Here is a 17,946-nt window from a genome sequence, read left to right on the forward strand (position 1 = left end):
TATTAAGCATATATATACATATGTCTATGTATGTGTGCACACATATATCTATTAGAATTTACCTTGTTTTTGAGTATTAGCTAAAAGATACCAAATTAACACTTTAAATATTTGGAGTGCTTTGTTTTCTTGCGGCATTCTGTGTATTCTCCCTTCCTGGCATGTGCATTCCCCAGTTTGCAAGCCACTCAGAGTCATACCAGCAAATATGGGAACCACTAAGCACCTGTATTAATTAATTTTAAATTTAAGATCTGGTTCTTTGCTGACACAGTTCTGTTGAATGGCACACAGCAAGCTGAACAAAATGAGAGACCAAAGTCCCCTAAGGGCATTTGAGCCACCCCCCCACCCCCCCACCCCCCCCCACCCCCCCACCCCCCCCACCCCCCCACCCCCCCCACCCCCCCCACCCCCCTACCCCCCCCACCCCCCCACCCCCCCCACCCCCCCACCCCCCCCACCCCCCCACCGTCTCAGCCGGTAACTCTAGTACCTGTTCACACGGTAAGACTTGTCCCTTACCTGTCTCCTCTGTGACTTGAAGATGAAACAGGAACTACTTGATAGACTGCTGTCACCCATAAAATGGCACGGTCACATCCACACACCTGATGAGTCATTATCCTTTCATCCTCTGCTGGAATCCAAAATACAGAAGAATGGTTCGCTCCGTGGTGGTGCTCACCCGTAATCAAAGCACCTGGGAGAGGGAAGCCCGAGGTCACCTCAGCAGGGCTCATCTGATTGGATGTCGGCTTGGGATCAAAGCAATGGGGCTGTGGGGATGGCTCTGTCAGTAAAGAGCTTGATATGCAAGCATGGAGGCTTGAGTTTAAACCCCAGCACCCACAGAAAAGCTGGGTGTGGAGGCAGGAGGATCCCTGCAGCTCACTGGCCAGCCAGCCTAGCCTACATCTGGGTCCCAGTGAGGGACACTGAGGGTGGTTCCTGAGACAGACTCCTGTGTCCCACAGTGCTTAAAACTGAGTGTGTAGGTGCGTGCCCGGAATCCCAGCACCTGGGAAACAGGGGCAAGAGGATCTGAAGAAGTTCAAGGCTGTCTGCCCTCAAACGTTTGAGACCAGCCAGAGATCCATGAGAGTCTGTCTCCGATAATAATGTCACAAGATGATAAAATCCATCAGTGGTTGTCGGTTATCATTGAGGAGGGAGAAAAGAATAAAGGGGTGGGGTGGGGAGGGCAAACACTGTAACACCACCTCGACAATGAAAACACACTCCTTATACTCCGCTCAAACCCTCTGTCCAAGACCCTGGCTTGGGTCCTCAGGTAGATGTAAGTTTTCTATTTTAGCAGACTATACAATCCTGTTTCAGGACAGTTATGGTTGGGGAGACGGGGCGGGTATACACGGAAACTGTGTACTCTTCCCTCAGAATCGCTATAAACAAAAAACTGCTCTTAAAAAATTGAATCTATTCAAAAAGAAAAAAAGCAAAAAATATTGCATATGTCTCTTGAAGAAGTTGGGATTTAAGCTTAGAAAGCTTAGAAGTGATTTGAGATGCTTTTTGGCAGGCATTTAAGAGCATTTCATGGAAGAGTTAGTTACTGCGTATCTAAGGCGACTGCTCTTTTTACCATCTGTCAAAATCTCACCTTAGAATTTTTTTAAACAGTGTTTAAATTTGAATAGGGATCCTTATTCATTTATCTATAGTTTCTTTTGAAACAAGCTAACTTCACTATGTCACTAAGGATGGTCTTGGACAGTGTAAACAATGTGGAGAGCATCTAAGGAAGACAGCTGCCACCAATCTCCAGCCTCCACATGGGTGAACACGGAGACATGTTCTCCCATGTACATGTGCACACACACACACACAGCAGAGTAAACATGGATAGCATCTAAGGAAGACAGCTAACATCAATCTCCAGTCTCCACACATGTAAACAGAAACATGTGCACACACACAAACAGAGCGAGAGGGTGGCGCATGTTCATACACACACAGGCACACACGGGGGAAACATCCTCACATACACACAGGCACAACTGCGTTCGTTAAGTTTTATTACAGAGTATAAATCCTACTGAAATACTCTTTTTTTTTAAATCTTTTTTTTATTGAGAAAATGAGAAAAAAAAACAAGTTTCCACCTCCTCCCAGCCTCCCATTTCCCTCCCCCTCCTCCCATCTTTCTCCCCCTCCTCCCACCCTTCTCCCCCTCCCCCCACTCCTTTCCCCCTCCCTCTCCAGTCCAAAGAGCAGTCCGGGTTCCCTGCCCTGTGGTAAGTCCTAGGTCCTCCCCACTCCGTCCATATCTAGGAAGGTGAATATCCAAACTGGCTAGGCACCCGCAAAGCCAGCACATTACGTAGGATCAAAACCCCTTGCCATTGTCCTTGGCGTCTCATCAGCTCTCATTGTTCGCCGTGTTCAGAGAGTCCAGTTTTATCCCATGCTTTTTCAGTCACAGTCCAGCTGGCCTTGGTGAGCTCCCAATAGATCAGCTCCACTGTCTCAGTGGGTGGGTGCACCCCTCATGGTCCCGACTTCTTTGCTCATGTTCTCCCTCCTTCTGCTCCTCATTAGGACCTTGGGAGCTCAGTCCAGTGCTCCAGTGTGGGTCTCTGTCTCTATCTCCATCCCTCACCAGATGAAGGTTCTATGATGATATGCAAGATATTCGTCAGTATTGCTATAGGATAGGGTCATTTCAGGTTCCCTATCCCCAGCTGCCCAAGGAATTAACTGGGGACCTCGGCTTGGGCACCTGGGAGCCACTCTAGGTTCAACAAATATATAATGTCTGCTTTCTTCTGTAGTAAGTTCCTAAATTCTGTACACGTTACCTTCTTTATCAGTAGAGGGAAATTTTCATTTATCTTGGGCGTGGCAGCTCGTGCCTTTAACCTCTACACTGGGGAAGCAGAGGCAGACAGAGTGAGTTCCAGGCCTGCCGTGGCTACACGGGGAGACCCTGTCTTCAAAACAAATGAAACAGAACAAAAAACTACTATTACTACTGTGTGTGGCAGGCAATTATTGAATAACTTTTCTTTCCGTCACTACTCCAAAATAAATATACATCCATCAAAGAGCAGTTTTTAAAACTTGGCTCTAGATTAAATAAAATTCAACAGAATATCTAAATCCAAATATTGCCAAGAGAATCTATTTCAAAAAATAGCTTTTGGTAGAACACTGGTGTCATTCATCTGTTCCTTTGTGAAGAGAAATTTAAGTATGATTTCATTTTAAAATTTCTCCTCAAGTAGAAACACAATCTAGGGGACAAAACAAACTTCTAGGCTTTGGAGTCCAACAGAGCTGGTGAAATTGGTGTCTTCTTAGCCACCATAAACCATGTGGAAGGGAAAGGCGTATAACTGCTGCATCAGGGTTTCTAGAACTCTTATGAGGAAGATGAACTCTAACTCCCAGGATGACAAAGATCAAGAGAAACGCGGCCGAGCACCTAGCATGCTCATGGCAGATCATAGATGCTCAACAAACCAGCTGCAGCAGTAATCACTGTAACTTATTGTATATTCAATTGTATATTAAATCTTGACATGTGTAATTTGTAGATCCTCGGTTCTTGCTGGCTTTGTCTGTCCTCCAGACAGGCTCCTGTGTATCTCAGAAGGATGACCTTGAGCCAATCCTCCCTGTTCCTTCCAAGTTCCTGGGTTACGGGAAAGTTCCACTGTGCCCAGTTTATGTGGTTCTAGAAAACAAATCCAGGGCTTCCTCCAGGCTCTTGACATCCGGGCTCCATACTCCGTACCCCTCAGCCAGTTCTTACAAAACTCTTTCCTTCAGTGTGTCTCCCATCAGTTCTTCACTTGAGATCGAGAACAAACAGCCTGTTCACAAGCAGGAAAAAACGCCAGCTCGACATGCCATCCTTGGGTCACCCGCTCCCACTCCACCTAGTCTCCTGCTGGGTAAAGCACCCCCAGCACCCTTCTCCAATCTGACTTCAGCTAAATTCATCCACAGCTTTCTTAACTTTTGTTGGGGGGTGGGTTTGAGGCAGGGTTTCCCTGTAGCTTGGAACTAGCTCTGTAGATCAGGCTGGCCTCGAACTCACAGAGATCCTCATGCCTCTGCCTCCTGAGTGCCGGGATTAAAGGTGTGCACCACCACTACCTGGCCTCTCTTTACTTTTCATCTCAAACTCAGACACAAGATCTGGGCATGACAAGAAGGAACAAGATACTGGTTTTAAAAGGGCTAGTGGACTGCCCCAGAGAAAGGAGCATCTCCAATACACAACAGTTTCCTTGCCCACTTGAACACATACACACACGCAGCTTTTAGTGCTGAGGATGCTGGAACCCGGGTCCTCACAAACACAAGGCAAGTGCTCTATTACGTGTGTTTCACTGCATCTGACTAGAAGCCGGGGTCTAGCAGCGTAGCTCAGCTGGGAGAATGCTCACATTCTAGAGTGCACAAGGCTCTGGCCTCCATCCTCAGCATCACGTACAACAGCAAGGATAGTAGTGCATGCTTGTATGTCATCACAGAAAGTAGAGGCAGGAGGACCAGAAGTTCAGGTCATCCCCAACTATACAGGGCGTTTGACTCTGCTCTCTGACACGCAAGAACATGTCTCAAAAGAAAAAAAAAATCAAAATCAATCAGTTCTCCCCACTTTGACTCTGGAACACTACAGTGACATGCTTTAACCAACAGAATATGGCATCTATAACATTCCAGAAGTCACTTTCTGAATTGCCCCTATTTGGGGCACTTCTGGCAGGAACCTAGCACACGCAATGAAAGTCCCAAGTCACACATGTGCTCCAGTTGTGGCCTCCAGGACACTCAATAGATAGGCATCATCAATCCCAGCCTGCTAGGTACCATCTTGGACTCCAGTTCAGTTGAGTTGTAAGGAGACCACAGCTCCAGCCATCAGCTGACTGCAACAGTGTGGGTGACTGGAGGACTGCTAGCAGACCCCGGTCAGCCCTCTCAGAGCCACCAGCCAGGAGCAAGCTGTGCTTGTCCTGGGTTGCCATGGCAATGCTTGTGGAGGTCAGAGGACAGCCTGGTTCTTTCTGCTTCTGTATGGCTTACTCCAGGAGGGCTGGCTGGTGAGTTCCAGGGCAGTTCTCCTATCTCTGCCTCCCATCTCTCCGCGGGAGTGCTGCGATTATAGATGTGAGCCGCTACATCTGGCTTTTTATTCAGATTCCGGAACCAAACTTGGTTCATCCAGCTTGCGCACCTCACACTTAACCTGCTGAGTCATCTCCTCAGCTCCAAGCTGAACATGGGACAATAGGCTATACAAAAATCAGTGAGAAGAACATCTGGCTGTTCTCCAGGGCAATGGACTTGCTGACTCATGGATCCAGGCTTCTGACAGCTGTTCCTCATCCATCCATCTCTCTCCTCTTTTTCTGTTCATTTCCACCAAAAAGTCCTCGTTATCAGTGCCAACGCTGTTAGCAGCCACATCAAGTGATTTTCAGTTTTTCAAAACACAGGTGTTTTTGCTTCAAAATACATTTATGTACCCCAAATGTATCGCACCCCAAATATATGTCACCATGATTCAAAATTCTGTGCAGTGGCTTTGGGAGTATAGTAGTATAAGCATACATAGCTCCCTCCCAAAAAGCATGTCCAGGCCACATTCTCATGACCAAAGAACACAATCACCACCTTCAGCATGCAAAAAGAACTTTAAAGACTGTTCCAGATCTCCAACTGTCAACGTGTACCGTTCCTTTGGCATTCAAGTGTCTGTCACTTTGAGGAGGCACCTGGACAAAAGGACATTCCTCTCTAAGGGCCAAGCTTCTGCCTAGAGGCAGCCTTGGGGCATGTGAGGTGGCACGGACATCACGTGCCTAGAAAAGCCCCCTCCCCCCCCCCTTTGATCAACAGGAAGTTAACCTCTTAGCCTTAGAGATTGTGTGGATGAGGAAGTGTGTGCTCCCAAGTGTGGGCAGTGGAGCTCTGACCAGTGTGGCTCAGTCAACCGGACAGCATCTAATAGACCCAGCAGGGAAAGAGGAGAAATGGAAAAATGGCTTCCTGTGAGAAGAGGAAACTCTTTCTCCTCTACCATGGTTCTCTGATCTCCTTACCACATTTAAGTAGGCAGATTTTGTAAGATGGCACAGGAGGGGCCTTGGCTGGTGAGGACCATGGGCGGCAGACAAATGCGCCTGCAGGCAGAGTTTAAGTGAGGGGTTTGTTGAGAGAAGGGTAAAGGGGAGGGAGAGGAAGAAGAGACAAAGAGCAGCCTGCCTCTTCAGAAGAGCTGTGGAGAGAGGGGGAGGGGGGAGAACAGGATTGGGCGAGGCTTGTCTCTTAAAGGGATCTTTGCACCTGTGAGTAGCCGCCATAGGAGCCTGGACTGGCTAGGGTACTGCCTGGGTACATCCTGCCAGGTGCCAGGGACCAGCAGAATGCCTGAATCCCAACATTTCCATCTTTTTCTTATTATAAAAGTGGAAAAATTAAGGGGATAGCCGGTGGCACAGATATGGGGCCGGGTTCTCAAGACTGCTTCCTGCTGACTTGTGGGTGTTGAAGTCTTGGACCTGAGAAAGCTGGGGTGCTGGCCATGTCTTGGGGTAGCTGGTTGTTCTGCTGCTGTCCAGGCTCTGTGAACTGTCTGGTGTCTCTTGGACCTGGCTGAAATTTGTGTTGCAGAAACAGCAGTGTACTCACGTCAGAAGTGACGGTGACAAATGTGCTTTGCACAGTGAAAAGTGTCTGAGGTCTACCGTTAGAAAACCAGCAAAGGGAATTTAAAATCTTAAGCTTGTAGCTATGAGGATTGTGGTAGTCTGCTATCAGGGTTGGATTAATAGCTTATTAGAACTTTATTGATTAATGTTAAGACTGTCAACAGTAGCATGAGAGAGAAATCTGATAACATCATTTGTACACCTCAAAACCCTTTCTTATACCCTGACACACTCTTAGGTCCCCACACCTTAAGCTTTGTATCCTAAAACACCTTTTATTTAGACCAAGGAATGGTAAGACACTATGCTAAAATCTGTTTTGAGAGTTTGTTCCTTCTAAACTGGCAAACCTACCTGCCATCCAACTGCCTCAGAGTTCTCAAGGAGGATAAAGCTTACCTGAGTTATTTAATTAAAAAGTGACAGAATTACTTGATTGACTACCTAGACAACCTTTGCAGGGTCCTTCTGGTCGCTGAGGGCAGGGCTTAGGACAACATCAGTCTTAATGCTGGCAGCACAGGGCCTGCTAGGCTTCAGAAGGTCCTGTGGATTAGCAGTTTGTAGGAAGACCAGCCTGCCTTTCGCTGGGCAATAGAGGCAGTCAGTCCCTCAGTGCCATGTTGTCCACGGTCTGAAGAGGTCTTTGCAGTGGTTGAGGTAAAAGGCAGGTTTAGCGCTGCCACTTGTGAAGCAAGCTCCAGGTGGAGGTTCTTCTGTTCGTATCGGTATTCTTTAGAGGAAACGGGGTGGTGCCAGGAGCCAACCTGTCTCTTCTAGATCTTGGAGCATTTGAGGACTGTCTATTGGGCACATATGAGTCGTGACCGTAGTATAGGATCTGCCTGGAGAGCTGGATCCAAGTTGAGAGGCTGTAGAGCAATGTTTTACCCAGAGTCCTCCAGCTTGACTGTAACTGGCTTTTACTTAGAAAGACCGATTTATACTTGTGAAGGACAAGGAGGTAAAGAAAAAATTTATTCAACAGAAGTTTAACAGTAAAGATTGACAATATTGAAGAACAGCTTATAGAAAATCTCTAGATTAGCTTTTGTTAATCTGAAATAGATCTTTATGACCTTACTTTTTTTAATTTCTTTTTTTTAAATTGATTTTTAATGAGCTCTACATTTTTCTTTGCTCCCCTCCCTGCCTCTCCCCTCCCCTTCATGACTTTAAATTTTTATCACCATGTAGAATATATTTTAAAGCAGGGTTGAATCGCATAGACAGTATGTTGTAACAGAGCTAACCCGATATTTGTCATCATTTAAAATTATATAGCAATTTAAAATATTTGAGACTTTTTGTCTAGAAGGAGATACAACGAACAGAGTTTATTAGGACTATTTAAAACCTTTTTAACAACAAGTACATGTACACATGCACACAGTTGAGTTTAAGTAGCATACATACACACAGAGTTAGAGCCAGCTTATGTCCACACATAAAGTTAAATCAGAAGTCACACGCACACAGTTGAGTTTAAGTAGCATACATACACAGAGAGTTAGAGCCGGCTTATATTCACACATAAAGTTAAATCAGAAGTCACACGCACACTGGCTGAGAGGAAGCTGCCCTTTCCATCTCTGACTCACATGCGGTAGCAAACAGGGCACTTAGAGAGAGAAAGTAGAGAATTAAAGCTGCCAATGAACAACAACTCTTCCCTGTTCCCAGCACCCACGAGACTGCTCACAACTGTAACTCCAGTTCCAGGGGATCTTATGCCCTTTTCTGGCCCCTATAGGCACCAGACACTTACGTGACGCATATACACACATATATACACAGGCAAACACTCATACATATAAAATGATTTTTAAAAGAATTTGAGGAGTTGGTAATTTGTCAAGATAGATACACAATTTGATAGACAGGCCCTTCAAAGGCAAAACTGTGTGTGTGTGTGTGTGTGTGTGTGTGTGTGTGTCTGTGTGTGTCTGTGTGTGTCTGTGTCTATGTGCATGTTCATGTCTGTGAGTATGTGTGTATGTGTTTATATGTATATATGTGTCAGTTGAGTATCTGTGTGTTTGTATATGTATATATCTGTGTGTCTATGCGTGTGTGCATGTGTATGTGTGTGTGTGTGTTACTTCTATAAAATACAGAAGCAAAACTCTTTCCTTTCATGTATTTTTTAAAAACAGTCCTTTCTCATTTTACAGGCCAATTCCAGTTCCCACTGCTTCCCCCTCCCCCATTTACCCCATCCCACCTTCTCCCTGCCCCCGTACCTGATGCACTCCTCGGAGAGGGTAAGGCTTCCCATGGGGAGTCAACAAAGCCTAGCACATCACTTTGAGGCAGGACCAAAGTCCTCCACATATATCTAGGCTGAGTAAGGTATCCTCCATAGAGAATGGGCTCCAAAGAGCCAGTTCATGTACTAGGAGTAAATCCTGGTCCAACTACCAGTGGCCCAACAAACTGCCCCAGTCACACAACTGTCCCCCACATTCAGAGGGCCCAGTTCAGTCCTATGCAGGTTCCCCTGCTGTCAGTCTAGAGTCAGTGAGCTCCCATTAGCTCAGGTCAGCTGTCTCTGTGGGTATCCCCATCATGGTCTTGACCCCTTTGCTTATATTATTGCTCCTCTCTCTTTGACTGGACTCCTCAAGCAAAGTTCTCTATTTTTCTTATAATTCCCTAAGATTATCTACTAAAAACATTTGAGCAACTAGAGAAGTAACAATGATAAACTTCCTGCATGCCTCTCAAGGACTGAGCACAGGGCCTTGCGAAGTGTGGCGTGCATTCTTTCAGACACCCTTGTTCACTGTGAAGCTCAGAAGAGCGCTTCCATCAGCTCGTCATTTCAGATCTAAACTGAAGCCCTGTACCAAGTTTAGCTTTAACCATGTCTGTGAAACGGTCAGGGAAACCGTGCCTGCCTTCTCCGCTATTGAGGCTATCTTGAGCTCACAGAGGAGAAAGGTAGGCAAAGAAAACAATGTAATTATCGCCCACATACACTGAACAAAGGAATGAGATTACAGAGCAGAGGTAAAAACTATACACAGAGAATCGGCACTATGACGCACAAGGACAGTCCCTGAAATAGCTCAGCTTTGGTGTGTGGTATGACAGTCTGCCAAAACCTGAGGGAATAGGATCGCCAACAGCTTGTCACTGGGCTTGTTTGAAAGAGTCCCTGGAAATACATCTGTATCCACAGTGCCAGAAAGCGCCAACTTTGGGCAAACTTGGCTGTCAGCACATGAGGGTTAAGACAAGCAAACTGCCCACTAATACCACCTGACATCAGTCGCTCTTGCATTCAGGGCGCTCTCTCACCATCTCTGCCACCTATCTGCCACAGCCTCTGGGGGCCACACCTCCAGCTAAGGGTGAACGGGCCTCCCTGGTTTTCCTTCCCTCTCTTGTGCAAGCTGTCGGCCTAGGGCCCTTCCCTCTTTCAGTTACCACATCTCTGTTTATTTTTGGCTTCACATCTCTGTTCTAAACTGGAGAGACAAGCTTGCAGTTCAGCCCAGCCCTTGCTTTCTCACAGAAGCCTCTGTGTCTTCTTAGCTCCCAGGCTTTGCTGCAGATGGTACAGGGGTTGCAGACGAGGCGAGAACAGCCATGTCAGGGAGCCTCCGGGCTCGAGCAAGTGTACCAAGTTCCCTTCTCTGGGACCTGGCCACAGTTCCTGCCTCCCCACCTTTCCCACTTAGTCCTATCAGAGCTCAGCTCTCCCTGAAGGAGAGAGTGGGACAACTGACCCCTCCCCACAAGACACACACACACAAGAGCCTGCATGCGCCTCTAAGGAGGCTGCCTCCTGACTCTCCGACCCGCGTTCCAGTGGGAACTGAGTGATGGTCATTAATTTTTCTGGGACGTGGAGTTTCCCTTTCTGAGGACATCCAGACTGGATGTCCCCCCTTTTCGTGTATTCCTTCCTCTGTAGAGAAATTATTCCTCTCCAGATGTCTGTGAAGACATCAGACTTCCTTCCCCAACTCGCATTCCCTGCTACTGTGTGACCTCCAGCATATAAATGAATCTCAGCCTCTGCCTGCTCACCCATAGGCTTGTAACAAAGTTTCAGAAAGAATCGACTGAGCACAGAGACCAGCACATGGTAAGAACTGACATCGGGCTAGAAGATAGCTCAAAGGGTTAAAGAGTGTGCCTTGTACACTTGCCAACTTTAGTTCAGTTCCCAGAACCAGCAATTGAAGGAGAAACCTGACCCCTGACCCCTGAAAGATATGCTCTGACCTCCCCTACCCCCTTCTTCTTCCCTCCTTCCCTCCCTCCTTTTCCCTTTTCCCACCCCCCCCCCCCCAGCAGCCATAAACAGTCAATGTCTGGCCCAGCTGGGGACCTCTCAGACTTCACTATATCACCGTGGCCACTGTCCATGTGGGCTGTTGTTGACAACCATGCCAACCTGGCTGCTACACCCTTTTCATCTTAGCGTGTCTGTTCTAGCTGTGCTGAATGCTAAGCACGCAGAGAAATGTGCACTGGTGGAGTATCAGAGCCCGGCAGAGGGGACACTGGAACCACTGGCTACCATGTCAGAGGCATTCATGGGAGAGAACCCGGCCAGGGGACTTCTGTTTTCAGCATAGTCAGCTATCAGGGTCTTGATGGCAATGGTCTAATAAACAGGAAGACAGTGATTATACCAGTGACTGTAGCTCCCAGACGGATGCCTGAAAGCCATGAGGCTCGCCAACCATGATTTTCTCTCAGCTCTGGAGGCTGGAAAGCCCATGCTCCTCTAAGGCTCCAGTGTCCTCCCTGCCTCTTCTGCTGCTGGAGGCTCCAGAGTTTCTTGGCTTGTGGCAACCTCACCCACTCTCTGCCCTCATCTTCACAGATATTCCCCTACCGAAAATCTCCTCTGCCTGGCCCCTAAGGACCCTGTCACTAGAGATGCCCAGAAATCCAGGAGGACCTCACTTTGAGATCCACAATGTCATTGTATCTGCAAAGAGCATTTTACAAATAAGATCATAGTCACCAGGATTAGGGGCTCGAGATTTGAACAGTAGTGTCTCTGTCAGATTCTATTGAGTCCACTAAAATATATACAAAAGCAGAAGCCTTTGTCTATGAGGACACCTAATAGACACTGGGGTCCATACCTGTGTATCTAATGCTCAATGATTCTATGACACTGGTATCCAACATGAACCTCAGTGTTGCTCAGACACGTTCCCTAGCATCCTTCTCTGGCTCAGAAGACAACCCTTCACTTCCTTGTGTTTCCTGTTTCTATAAGCTACTGGCATCCCCAGCTCATGACCCTATATCCCTCCAATCTCTTCCCGTCACTCATCTCCCTTCTCTGATTCTGATTCGACTACTTCCCCCTAGAAACACCACCATAACCACTCATGACCCTATATCCCTCCAATCTCTTCCCGTCACTCATCTCCCTTCTCTGATTCTGACTCGACTACTTCCCCCTAGAAACACCACCATAACCACTCATGACCCTATATCCCTCCAATCTCTTCCAGTCACTCATCTTCCTTCTGATTCTGACTCGACTACTTCCCCCTAGAAACACCACCATGACCACATCAGCCAGGTAACCAAGGACCGTCTCCCACCTCAGAATCCTTAACCAAACCACAGCGCAAAGCCACCTTTATGGTAACATGACAGGGCCAGGGGTCAGGATGCAGACAGAAGCCTTTGGAGGTAATTACCCTGGGAGACCTGCCATAGCGGAGAATGCAGGTTGTGCTCTCGGAGGAACCAGTGGATGATGAATGAATACTGGGTGATTTGTGTGTCAACCCGACACAAGCTATGAACCCTCCATGGCCTCTGCATCAGCTCCTGCCTCCAGGATCCTGCCCTGTTTGAGTTCCTGTCCTGACTTCCTTCAGCAATGCTGAAGTGTAAGCCAAGTAAACCCTTTCCTCCCCAACTTGCTTTTTTGGTCATGGTGTTTCGTTGCAGCAACAGAAACCCTAAGACAGAAGTTTTCAAGGAAGGGCGTGGAACCAGCAGCATTCAGACGACCAAAGCAGAAATCCCACCAGACAGCGGAGGAAAAAGCCAAGTCATGGCTGTAGCTTAGACAGCAACACCAAAGCATCCTGAACAGGGTTTTTATGCTGACGGACATAGCGGGTAACTGATAATGTGTTTCTCCTTTTGTATTCCGGCTTCCTCTTTCTCAGTGTATCCAGTTAGATTCATATAAAGCCTGTGTACCAGGGCTCTTTTGGTTAGTGTTGTTAGGTGAACAGCTGGACAAGACAATCTGGTGATGATTTTGGTCAAGACGGCAGCCTCTGCAGCAGGCAAGATGCAACACACTTCTGTGTGATACCTTACAGGGCGCGTTTCCGTAGCGCCTGCCCCAGCACATCTGAGGGGAGAAGCAACCAATCAGAAGACAAGGACAAACAGCTACTCACAAGATCAAGTCAGTCCACATTCCAGCACAGTCCTGCGGTGTGGTGCTGTGCGGTGCGGAGGAGTTCAGCAACTTCCACTGCTAGCTGCAGACTTGACAGTTGGTGCTGGCTATCAGAAAGACGCTCCTGGTGGGTCCGCCCAGCCCCAGGGGATGGCCCTACATCCATGTATGTATGAGCAGCACAGATTGAACTGGATGAGTTATTTAAAGCAAGAGACTGGGCATTGTGGCTCATGCTTTTAATTCTACCATTCTAAAGGCTGAGACAGACAGACAGCTATGAGTTCAAGGTCAGCCAAATTTACAGAGAAAGTTCCAGACCAGCCAGAATTGGAGCTCTCAAAAAAAAAAAAGTGATGTTGGGAGGGAGATTGGGGACTTGGTGGGTGGATCTGTGGATATAGAAAAGTTGGGGGAAGAACAACGTGCATATATACATGTATGAAAGTCTCAAAAAAATAATAAAATATTATATAAAAGAATGGATCATGTTGGTTCCTGGAGAAATTTTATTAGCACGAAGAGCACATAAAATCACTCACACGGAGCACACACACATAAAACTGCTCACACCGAGCACACACGCATAAAATCGCTCACAAGAGCACACACACATAAAGGAGTGTGAATTAGTATAACTTTGGAGAGCTCCCACTGATGCGGGTAAAGGTCACTCATCCTGTGCTTCTGGACCCCGCTGCCTGACCCCGCACCCAGCTGCCCGTCTCTGACTTTACACGGCATTGCCCAGAGCTACCCAGCATGCTCTTCAGCAGCTCTCCACCTTGCCTCTTCCTGCAGGAGTCCTCGCTGGTTTCCTAAGCCCACTCCTTCCCACTGCTGCCCTTTTCCCGCCCCGTGATAATTGCTCAGGTGACCTACCTATAACAACATTCCCGCTTTCAGGGGCTGCTCTGGAAGGGTGGCTGGTCTTAGCTCCATGTTCACACCTGGACAACCTCACTCAGCCTTCCTGGTCTCGCCTCTGCTTAGTCAAGCCGGGCTAGCGCAGTTTTCCAGGTAGCGCACCACAGAGATGGTGTAAGCATTCCTTTCCAGAAGAGGGCGATTGTGGTGGGACATTGGATTACCCTTCCTGAGAGAATTAGATTAAATAACTGCAAAACAATGAGGGGTTGGGCATAGTAGTTTATATCTCTAATCTCAGCACTTGGGAGGCGGAAGCAAAAGGATGGCCAAGGTACAGAGTGAGTTCTAGGCCAGCCTGTGTTACCCAATGCAAAACATGAAAAGTGAATAAGCCGAGGGAGAAAGAGGAAGAGGAAATCGAAAAAGAGAAGATGGCTGGGAGTGTGGCTCCCCCTGATACTAATAGTGTGGAGGATGAGGCAGGAGGATTGTGGAGGATTGGTGAGGCCAGACTAGACGATACAGAAAGCTCTGAGACAGTCTGGGCTACAGTGGGAAAAACTCAAGGAAGGGTGGGGAAATACCAGGGTCTAGGGGTGCACACCTTTAATCCCAACACTCCAGAGGCAGAGGCATGTGTATCTCTGAGTTTGAGGTCTACAGAGTTTTTTTTTAATATTTTTATGGTTTATTTAACTTTATTTTATGTGCATTGGTGTGAAGGTGTCAAATCCCCTGCAACTGGATCTTCAGACAGTTGTGAGCTGCCATGTGGGTGCTGGGAATTGAACCTGGGTCCTCTGGAAGAACAGTCAGGTACTCTCAACCACTGAGCCACATCTCCAGCCCCTACAGAGTGAGTTTAAAGACAGCCAAGACTGGACAGAGAAAGCCTGCCTCACACAAAGGGGGAGGGGGAGAAAGGGAGTGTAAAGAAAAGACCCATAACGTCAAGGGTACACTTCACACTGTCTGGAGATCGGGCAGAATAGTCCGAAGTAACCAGAAGGTTAGGGGACTCAGTGCTGGCCTAGGAGACCCTGGGTGCCAGCCCCAGCACCAAAAGGAAAAATCATGGAACAGAAGGCGCTGCAGCGGCAAACACAGACTCGCCAGCAACACCAGCTTTCCCTCTTCTCAGGCATCTTTTCATTCCTGATTCTATTCTTTAGAACCTCATTCTCTCAAAAGTTCAAGTTGACCTTTCCAGGAGGCCTCAGTGCCCATGACCGCCTGTCTCTGCCCACCTTTCTCCAACACCCCCCAGCTGTTTGTCAGCCACTCCTCCTCCTCGTGGTATCAACGACTTGTTTTTATTTGGAATTTTCTCTGTGTGATTGTTTACATGTGTTGGGTCACCCCAACCTCCAGTGGGGAGTCCTCAGGTGAGGCCCGTTGGAACAGCAAAGCCACCTGCACACCATGATTGCCTCAGAATCACATCTATGACATGTGTTTAGAATATCAGTCAATTAAATGGAACAGGAACAATCAATCCGGTGCCGTATTGGGAGGACCGAGTGCTTTCTTCCTAGGTTGCTGAAAGGGACGTTCCAGGCCTGGAGCATGTATACTTCGAGGCAGAAAGGGCGTGCGCAGGGCCTACAGAGAAGGGGAAGGCAAAGATGTCTCCACTATAAATTCACCCTTAATCACTTGCCGAGCAAAAATTTAACATTTCTCTTCAGCGGTGAGGATGCGGACGCGGCATCCGTCAGTAGAGGGCGCTGGGGAGACACTGCGGAGGAAAGGATTCTGTTTTCTGGTTCTGGTACGTTCCACGAGGGCACGTGCTTCAGGGCCCAGCTCTTGCAACACCCATGGCTCTTCTGACTCTTGGCTCTTTCTGTTTCGTTCACTTAAACGGGCATCTCCCCTGGTACCTTCAGAAAGACAACTTTTCTGAACTTTTCCCTAGTGAGTTCCAGGGGATTTCGCTGACACCATAGGACAGCCACTATGTCAGTCATAAAACATAGTTGTACTCAACGACACTCAAGATTTCAGCCCAGGCACGGAGTCTGGGATGGCAGGTTTGTGTCTTCCTCGGGTTCCCCCGTCTCAGTCCTAGGTGGTCTCCATATCTGATACACGCACACACACACACACATTCCTGAGGCAGGGTTTCTCTACGTTAAGTCTTGGCTGTCCTGGACCTTGCTCTTTTATTAAAGTGGCATATCCCTTTAATCCCAGCTCTAGGGAGGCAGAAGCAGGCAGATCTGAGTTTGAGGCCAGTCTGGTCTACAGAGTAAATTCTAGGACAGCGAGGGCTACACAGAGAAACTCTGTCTCGAAGGGAAAAAAAGAAAGGGAGCAAGCAAACCAGTCAATCAAGTGGTGGTGGTACATGCCTTTAATCCCAGCATTTGGGAAGCAGAGGCAAGCGGATCTCTGTGAGTTTGAGGCCAGCCAGCTCTACAAAGCAAGTTCCAGGACAGGGTCCAAAGCTACAGACAAGCCCTGTTTTGAAAAAAAGAAGCAAAGAAAGGAAAAAAGAAGAGAATTATCCTACTCAGACAAACCAGAAAATCAAAAGACAAAATCCTAACTATCATAATCCCAAATGTTGAAGTCAGAAAAGTCCAATACCCCTAAGTCTAAAATAGCAAAAGATTAAAATTCTAAAATTACACACTTCTGGGGAAAAATTCAATTTTAAAAGCCTTTTATTTACATTTTAAGAGATTTAAGATATGTAAAAATGCAATTGAATTATTTCATAGGCCACTTTACATGTGAAACAGTAATATAACACACACATTTTACATGTATGTGGAGAGAAAGAGAGAGAAAGAGAGAGAAAGAGAGAGAGAGAGAGAGAGAGAGCTACAGCCCTGGATCCTCCAATGAGAACTGCATGGGAATAACGCTTGTGAGCTGGGGAGCCGTGTCCGTCCATGCATAGTTCAAAATGCAAAGTTGCAAAATACACAGAGCTTAGAAGAGCTGAAGTCCAGGGTCTTCCTTAGTTACAAGATCGTGTTCAAGGCCAGCCTGGGCGGAGGCTGGAGAGACGGCTTAGTGGTTAGGGGAACTGTTTGCTCTTGAAAACAACAACAACAACCCATTAGCGAGCATGGCTGTCAGTATTGAGTAGAGTACTTGCCTAGCACACGCGAGGTCCTGGATCCAATGCCCAGCACCATGAGACACATCATGAGACGGACACACCACGAGGCGGACACACCACGAGACACAAACTAGGTCAACACTGTTAATATGTAATTACCTTCTTAGAGGTCTTGAGAATGTTTTTCTTTTGTAAATGGAGATATACGAAAAATAATCCTTTTGTCTAAAACAGAATCTTGACCTTTTTCGCTGTTCTGGTCATTTTATTTTTCAAGGCTGGGTTTCTCTGTGTAGCTCTGGGTGTTCTGGAACTTGCCCTGAAGACCAGACTGGCCTCAAAACTCAGAGATCTTTTCGACTTCTGCGCCCTGAGGCCTGCGCTGGAAAGGGGCCTAGAATTCTTGCCTCCTCAGTCCTCAGGCAGGTCCTGGGAGGTCCTGGGGTTTGCACACCTCATCGCAGCCCCTCAGCGCCTGCCGCCTGGAGCCGCTCAGCCTTGGAGCTGCTCACACTCCACTGCAACATTTCAGAAGGTCTCGGCGATTCAAACCACATGAATATCGAATAAATCCTTAGGCTCTCATCGTCTGTGGAGACAAAAACAGAACCTCCTTTCCAAAACATCAAATTCTTAAGCCCATATTTTAAAGTCAAAATACCTTTCTTAGCAGTTCCTAGAATCAAATGTCTTTCTCCAGTCCAGAACACAAAAGACAACACGATCAACATATCATACATCTGTACACACTTATCTTTTTAAGCTATATACATTCTATCTTTCCCAATACATACGTCCCCTCCAGCCGTGGACAACCCTTTTCGTTTACCCCTCTTTCTCAGTTGACTTCCACTTACTGCCAAACCGAGCAAAGGACATCAGGATTAACACATACCCCAATCCACCCTCAC

Source organism: Microtus oregoni, unplaced genomic scaffold (assembly GCF_018167655.1).
Source record: "Microtus oregoni isolate MIOR12 unplaced genomic scaffold, Mior012 000008F_ref0000371, whole genome shotgun sequence".
Classification (NCBI taxonomy): Eukaryota; Metazoa; Chordata; class Mammalia; order Rodentia; family Cricetidae; genus Microtus; species Microtus oregoni.